Raw genomic sequence first — 8,515 nt, 5'->3', positions numbered from 1 at the left:
TCACAATCAAGAAGGATCACTATCCCCTTCCATTCATAGATCCAATGCATGGAATTTTTGAAGAGCATGTCGTGGAGGATGTACCCTCCATGCCATTGGTCCTAGTGAAGCTTAAATGGAGGTATCGTCCGGTTCGAAGACATTAAAGCAAGCGCTTCTTGGGAGGCAACCCATGTATTCAAATAAAGAGATAATGGAATTTCCGGCTCCTACAACCAGATTTGCTCTCTTTTACTCTTCTCTTTATTGTTTTTACTTTGCTATGATTGTCTTGTTTGCTAGTTATCTTTTGTTGCTTTCTTGTTTAAGTTTATTTTTGAAACATTGACGACAGTGTTTGGTTTAAGTGTTGGGGAGGGCAAACAGATTGCTTTTCATGACTTATTGTGTTTGGTTTATGTTTGGTTTAACTGTTTTAAAGTGTTTTATTGTGTGTCATATAACAAATTTTTTTTTAAAAAAAATATTCGAAAAAGTTTGAGAAAAACAAAAAAAAAAGTCGCATTTGTTACTTGTTTGTGTCTTAGGGTGCCTTCCAACACAATGATGAGGTTTGGTTTTTAATTGCATGACTGTTAAAGAAAGTTATAAACATGGGTGGTAGTTTGATATGCTCTTTGGTTAATACTTAGTTGTAGTTGTCATTTACGAATTCACATGTAATCACAAATAGAAAAAAAATTAGTTTTTGTAACATGCTTGAAGTAAGAAACTCAAACTAACGCTACAACCCTATGAGACTTAAGCCTATTCTTTGCTTGGAGAGTTATTAATCTGTGATATTGTTGTTTTCTAAAGTCGTTGCATGATCTCATTATTTCTTTACTTGGTTGCTACTTAGAATTTTTTTCATCATTTTAGTTCCAAATACTAGAACTCATGCCCGTTTCATTCAAAGCATAAAATTGATTGCATAACAAATAATAAGATGAAGTTGCTTAGTTACCACCAGAGCCAAAAAGCCTTATCCCTTGCATATATATAGTAGGTTTAACCCCTTTGAGCTTTGAGCCTTATTTAGCCTATTTTCTTTGTTAGCTTGCATTATCCATACCCCATACCTTTGTTCTTAAATAATAGTGAAACATGACTTATTGGGAATTCTGTTTGATCTACAATTTGCAGAAAAACAAGTGTGGGGGAAGAATTTGTTCTTTTGAATCCAGTGAAGTAGTGCATATGTTTTATGTTTCAAATAAAAAAAAAAGAAAAAAAAAAAAAGAAGAAAAACGTTGAAAAAAAAGAAAAGGAGAAAATGAAAAGAGGATGACGAGAAGTGAGAATGAGTTCATAAGTGTTGGTTGCTAAAGAAGGGTCCAAAAATATGAATCTGACCCTAAATTTGTACGAATCTCCCCTTTGTGTTTAAAGTTGGGTTCTGCAATCAAAAGTTGAATTCTAAGTGTTGATTTCATTACTTTACTTACTATCACTTTAAGAACCTTTGTTTATCCCTAACCTTTCTTTGTTAGCCAATACCTTAACCCCATTACAACCCTTAGACTTTTATCTTGATTGTTATATGTTTCAATATGTGGAGTTTGAAATTGGTATGAGCATATGGAATCCTTGGTTCTCGCTCCTAAGTAGTGGCATTCCGTTCATGAGATCATATACATGTTTGTATTAATAAAATTCAGCAAGTGCCATCTTTGTTATAACATATGCGAGTGCTAGTCTACATATTTACATCAATCTTTTCACATATACTTAGTTTAGGCAGTGTAGTCAGAAAATCTGTGTGAAAATAGAGAGTATATCTGGTGAGGAATTGAGTGAATTCTCTAAGGCATGTTTACTACTTCCAAATGTTGTTTTAATTGATTAAATGTGAGCTAGTGAGTGGTTATTGCGATTAAGTATAAACTCAAGAGTAAGGATGGCTAAAATCTATGTGAGTAGATTGGAAATCTATGAGGCAATTGTTGGAAGGTTCAGGTTTTGTTTTGTTTTCTTTGTTTTGCTCGGGGACTAGCAAAAGTTAAGTGTGGGGGAATTTCATAGGAGCGTATTTATGCAACTTTGTTATCTTATTTCTTTGCATTTACTTAGTTAATTTCCATTTATTTTGGTAATTTAAGTTATTTTCGTATTATTATAGGTCCATTGGTAAAGATGAAAATAAATAGCTAAATGGAGCAATTTGGAGCAGCTTTGGACTTGAATTGGATAACATGAGTGGATAGCATATGGGCTGAACATTTTTGGTGTTTAAATGGTGCTAGACATGTGCTAAAATCTGAGAAATTAAAGTTGAGGCTTGGAAGACAAGGAATTACACAAGAAATAGGAATCCTAATTGGAGAGGAACATTATCTTATCTTATCCTATCTTATCCAACATTATCTTATCTTATCTCCAGCTGCAAGGAGGAATCCTAATCACATTCCAACACTTTCTACCTGATTTTTAGAGTCCTAAAATAACTCAAAAACGCGAAAATCCTTTCCTCCTTGGATTCAGCCATTTCCCCCTAAATATATGAAATTCCTGCAGAGATTTAGGGTGTGCCATGCCCACCTTTCATCTATTGAAGTTGCTGGAATTTTCAGAGTTATTTCTCTCTTTGTTTTAAGTTTCAATGTTTATTTTAGATTGTTTTTCAGTTATGATGAACATGTGTAACTAAATTTCTTTTTAGCTAGAGGTGAATTCGAAGCCATGATCATATGTTTTATATAAATTGATTACATCCAGTTATTGTTCCATAAAACATGAATGCGGTTTACTTATCTTCTTTATAGAGAACTTATTCTTATATGTTTATTAAGGATGCACACTTAGTTTGCATGTAGGGATTTGATGCTAGAATATAAGGGAATTTCACCTAATCGTTATGAACTTATATTTGCAAGTAGTAAAAGTCACTAGTCATGATTGAGTTAAGTAAATTCTTATCATGCTTTTCGTAGTTATGAATGACTTGTCAATGCTTATGATTTTCACAGAACTTAATGATCTTTGAGATGTATCTCTATCATGCTTTTCATTATTAGGGAACTTGAGAAGAATAATTTGGTTGCGTCGCTGAGTCCAATTTAATGAACTAAGGAAAATCTGAGAATTAATTAGTGTTGTCTGCTGTTAATTTGGGGCATTGTCATTCATGGGTTATAGGAAGAATAACTGGAAATTGATTTGTATGCATATGTTTCATGTGTGGAGAAGAATCCTCTAACTATCCTCTAACCCATATTTCATTCAAAACTTAATTTACTTGCTGCCATTTACTTTTGTTCTCATTAAATTCGTCCAAAATCCCCCCAGTCATTGTTTAGATGTTAGTTTAACTTAGTTTTTAGTTTTACAAGCATAATTTGTGTCATCCCTTCTAATCCTCGGAATAGAACGATCCCTACTTACCCGTACTACAATTGCATAATTTATAAGGTTTAATTTGTGTGTTAGTTTCTACCACATCAATGATCTCATTGCCACATGTCCGAACAATGATGCTATTCACAGGGTCATTGATATCTTTCATGGAGCATGTCAACTTTAGTGTTGCTTTAATCCAAGGGATAAATGTAAACTGCACGACATTAGGGTAGAGTGGCCATTAGGGGTCACATGGTGAGTTACATTTGATGAAGGATGTAATGAACACGTAAAAGGATGATGTGATATGGAATTTTGTGGCTAAAGCTTTGATATTATTCTCATATTTTCTAGTGTGTGTAAAATGGTGCTGCTTAACTGGCATATTACAATTCTACTCTCGGCAAAGGTGGTTGTTGCTCACCCCTCACCCTTTTATTTTACAAATGAGTTATTTGGCAAGAGAGGTGCTAAATGAGCTAAGGTTGTGTTAGGCGAGGAATGTATGGGTTTCATTTATTTTTGTACACTTGTAAGTTTTTTTGGATTATTGGAATAAGAGAAGTTTGTTTTTCATTTTTTTTTTACTTTTACTCACACATCGGGCGTGGGGTTAATTTTTCCACTGACGCAGGGTCCGGGGCGTGACAAGGATGCTTTTAGACCATCTCCAAAAGAGATGTCAAATTTTAAATTTGAAAGCTAATGCAGCCTTTGATTTATTTATTTATTCATTTTTTATATTGTTCTCCACTTTAGACTATTATTTACTTTTCATAATTGTAATAAGTATCTTTAAAACCAAAAATAGATTTGAAGTTACTGTCAAATTTGACAGCAACTATCTTTGCTATCAATCCATATCATGCCACATAGGAATTGGCATTTTAGTTGGAAAACACTAATGCTGTTTTTCATTTTTTTTTTTTTTACACCATTATTGTTGATGTGGACTTTTTGACTCTTTCTTTAGAGATGCTCTTAGCTCACTGTTTTTTAAATTACATATCTCACAATATTCTACTCTAAGAAGAGGCGTGAAATGGGCCAAGCCACACTTATGGGTCTACAACAAGGTAGAAAATTCCACACATAAATATACCACATCCACCTCGCCATCCATGAAAGAAAAATATTCTCTCACATTTTAGTCAATACGTGGTTATTTAATTACGTTCATTAAATTTAAAGTTGTTGTAGTTCTAACTTTATTAGGAGTGTGATTGTGTAAACCTTAGTAGATTATGTGTAGGATTATGTGAGATTTCCTTGTTGTACTTATATTACTTGGAGAGCAAGATTTCTTGATAAGTCACATTCTGCATGCATTTTTATCTTCCTTATTTGGCGTCTTTGTGATTGTTTTGGATTAAACTAGTTGCATTTTACATTATTTGGTGTTAGTGTGCAGCCAAGTGTGAATTTGGATCACTGGGAAGGCACATGAAGTAAAAACATTCCAGAAAAGATGTGAAGTGTTAAGAAATGCAATTCGGCCATATTGGGTGATTCTAAACAAGGCAAAATCATTGAAGTCAGCTATGTGGTTCCAACATCAAAACATGCATTCACATGCATGTCTCAACCTTGGCCGTGTGTTCCCATATCATCCCATCACTTTATGCACTTCTAGCACCAAGTCAGATTGTGCATTCCACTACTTGTCCACCTCCCTTTTGCGCCAAAAACACCCATTTCCATCACTTAATTCATTTCAGCCATTTTGACACCAACAAACACAATCATTCCATTCCGTGCAGATTCCATGTTTTAACACCCAAAACATCCCTCACATGCATGACTCACAATCTGACCTTACACTCCATTATCTTTCTCCACTTCATCTTTGCAGAAATTCACATGCATTGTGATTAAACAAACCACTCCTTGCAACCATCATTTCAGAAATCCAACTCATCCCTTTATCCATGCCGTGTGCCTATTTCACCTTTCCAGAATTTGTACAAACAATTCACTTTTGGCAGATTCCACTCACTTGTTGCAGCAAGGGCACATGCATTTTGATTAAACAAACCACATCTTTGCAGACCTTGTCCATGCCGTGAGAACAACACCTCAGAAACCCATTCAAGTCCAGCTCATTTGATGCCATTCCATCACTTATGCACTGCCATCTGAGTTAAACATTTAAAAGATCCAATCTGATTGTGTAAGACACATTATTTTTCTATAAAACAAGGCTCACTTGACACAACAAAGGGTTCCGCAAGTTTTCTTCTTCAACCAGTCCATTACACACCCATAACCTCTCCCATTTCACTCCATTCTCTGTCCATTTTCTGTCCCAAGTGCAGAAACCATTCAACCAAGCCATTCTACCTTCATCCGCACCACATTTGGAGAAGCAACACCAAGGAACTCTTCAAGGACTTCAACATCAGTTTTGCTTCAAGGGTTTCTCCTTCTGAATCTTATGTTCACTCATGTTATTTATTTTTATGTTAAACCTTTGTAAACATGAAGTGTAACTAATCTTCCTCTAGGGATTCGATGTAACCTTGCAAAGTTTGCCATGTAATTAAGTTAGAATGCTCAGTTTGTCCATCTATTTCTTGTTTCATTTTCTGTTTTAATGGTGACTTAGTGTGTTGATTTTAATGTTTGATCATCATTTGAATTAATCACAAAGTTGTGTAGCCAAGATTAGAACACACATCATGCATAATCTTGGTAGATATGTGAATGAATGAAGGGAGTGTTTAGCACACATCCTGCCGAGTTATTCCCTTTGGTTTTATGAAAGTTTCTTGTACATTACATAATCTTGATTATGAACCAAAGTTGCCATCACAATCAGGTTCATGATTAGAGACATTTGATCAAATCCACACATCATATGGTTGATCATATCCAAGTGAAACAAACTCAAGAAATAGGTAGATGAATGAGTACAAACTAACTTGACAAACATGGACTTAGTTGAGCAATGGTGAAACCGAATCCCTAGCTTCATTTCCATTGATACTATCCTATTACATTAGTTGTTGATTCATTTATTTGTGTTTACTTCATTTTCTCATGCTTTCAAGTTACAACAACAAATCTGTCTATTTAGACTAGTTTGATTCATTTCCAAATCTGCCTAGTTTGTTTAGTTTGATTCATTTCTTAGAGTTCTTGCAAAACAAGTAGTTACATAGGTCCAATTAGTCCCTGCGGATTCGACACCCTTGCTTGTGCCATTATACTAAATATATTCTAGCATTAGGAAGGAATTATACATCAACAAAAAATGGCGCCGTTGCCGGGGACTGATTTCAGTCCCTTGTAATTGCTTGTTTGCTTGTTTGCTATTTTGATTAGTGTCAAGGTTCATAACTTGTCAAATTGATAACTGGAAGTTGATTTAAGTTGCATACATTTCATGTGTGGAAAAGAATCCCTTAGCCATTCCATTATCCATTGGTTTACATCAATTTGCTTTACAATCTGCTTTCGTTATAATCTGTCCATTTAATTGCATTTCGTCCAAATACAATTTCTCCCCATATTTTGTTAAGTTTTAGGCTTAGAATCTGTCTTATCTTGTGTTTTGAAGCATTTTGAGTCAAGCTCAAACCTAATTTTCGTCCAAAATTGAGTTTAGTGTCAAAACTGCCCAGTTTGTGTTTTTAGGCAGTTTTGAGAGTTTTTAGCTTGTTTTGAGTCTTGTGAATCTGTTTTGAGTCCCTTGAGTCCTTTCAAACGTTTTTAAGTTTATTTTTATTCATTTCATTGTTGTTTGCTAGTTGATTTTCATTCACACTTGCGTATTTTATTTCAGGTAGTATATGTCAAATAGACTTGTTGAGTTAGGCCAAAGAATTGAACGGTTAAAGGGCCACACTGTGGACAACTTTGTGCCATCAAGTTCATCCCTAATCCGTGAGGAAGAGGAAAGGACTTCACCTAGTTCAACAAGTAAAGGATCTGAGCAATTTGATTGGGAAAGAGAGGAAGAGATGGCGGGCAACCAAGATGAACTTAGAGCTTTGGAGGACTTTGCTCAACCAATCATACCAAATTCACCTTCATGCATCTTGCTGCCCACAGAAGCTAGAAACTATGATCTCAAATCTTCACATTTTCATATGTTTCCCTCATTTTATGGCTTACCTAATGAAGACCCTTTAGCTCATATTAAAGAATTTTACAATGTTGTGAGTGGTTTACCTTTGCAGGGAGTGAGTGAAGCGAATTTGAGGATGAGAGTGTTTCCTTACACCTTGAAAGATAAGGCCAAGAGTTGGTTGATGACTCTAACACCAGGTTCCCTCACCACATGGGATGTCGTGGCTAAGAAGTTCTTGGAGAAGTTCTTTTCCACTCAAAAGACAGCCACATTAAGGGGACAAATCTTCAACTTCAAACAAGATGATGGTGAACCTTTCAATGAGTGTTGGGAGCGTTTTAAAGGCCTCTTGTTGCAATGTCCACACCATGGGTTACCTTTTCACTTACAAATGCAAATTTTTTATGATGGACTAACCCAAAATTGTCAATCAACTGTGGATAATGCAGCAGGTGGAGCATTGAAGAAAAAGAATGCTCAAGAGTCATATAACATTTATGAGATGTTGGGGTCTAATGCTCAACACAAAGATTTAAGGGGTAAGAAAGTTGGAGTCTATGAAACAAGTTCTAATCATGAGCTTTTGTTGCAGGTAGCTAACCTAGAAAGGAAGCTTGAATCCGTGCTCAACATGGTGCCAAAAGCAAATGAAGTGTGTGCCATTTGCAACATACCAAGCCATCCCACTCACCAATGTCCATCTAGGGAAGCTTACCCCGAGTATGTTCAAGAACAAGTGAACCTCATGAATTCTTACAATCAAAGGCCAAGGAATGATGTGTATTCCAATACTTATAACCCAAATTGGAGAGATCATCCCAATCTTTCGTGGAAGAGCAACAACTTCCAAAATTTCCAACCAAAACCTGCCACTACCCTTGAGGATACGGTTAAGTTGTTAGCCCAAAACACCTTGCAATTCCAACATTCCACAAATAGCACTCTCCAACAACATTCAGCCGCCCTAACCAAAATGGAGACACAATTGGGGCAGATTGCAGATGCCTTGAACCAAAGAGAGGTTGGGAAGTTTCCAAGCCAACCCGTGATACTCCAAAGGAACCAAGAGCAAGCCAAAGCAATCACTACACTTAGAAGTGGTAAGGTTATTGATAATAGAGTTGG

At 35.6% G+C, this 8,515-nt stretch overlaps 1 non-coding gene across 1 annotated transcript; it reads right to left on the bottom strand.

Annotated features, from left to right (window-relative positions):
• Window positions 1-7,654: 7,654 nt before the first annotated feature.
• LOC137714028 (small nucleolar RNA R71) lies at window positions 7,655-7,765 on the bottom strand. Its single transcript, XR_011065370.1, has one exon. It is a non-coding gene; the product is annotated as a small nucleolar RNA R71 (small nucleolar RNA).
• Window positions 7,766-8,515: the final 750 nt, after the last annotated feature.

This window comes from Pyrus communis, chromosome 10 (assembly GCF_041283825.1).
Source record: "Pyrus communis isolate YQ-2024b chromosome 10, ASM4128382v1, whole genome shotgun sequence".
Lineage (NCBI taxonomy): Eukaryota > Viridiplantae > Streptophyta > Magnoliopsida > Rosales > Rosaceae > Pyrus > Pyrus communis.
This window is presented reverse-complemented; position numbering and strand designations above follow the sequence as displayed.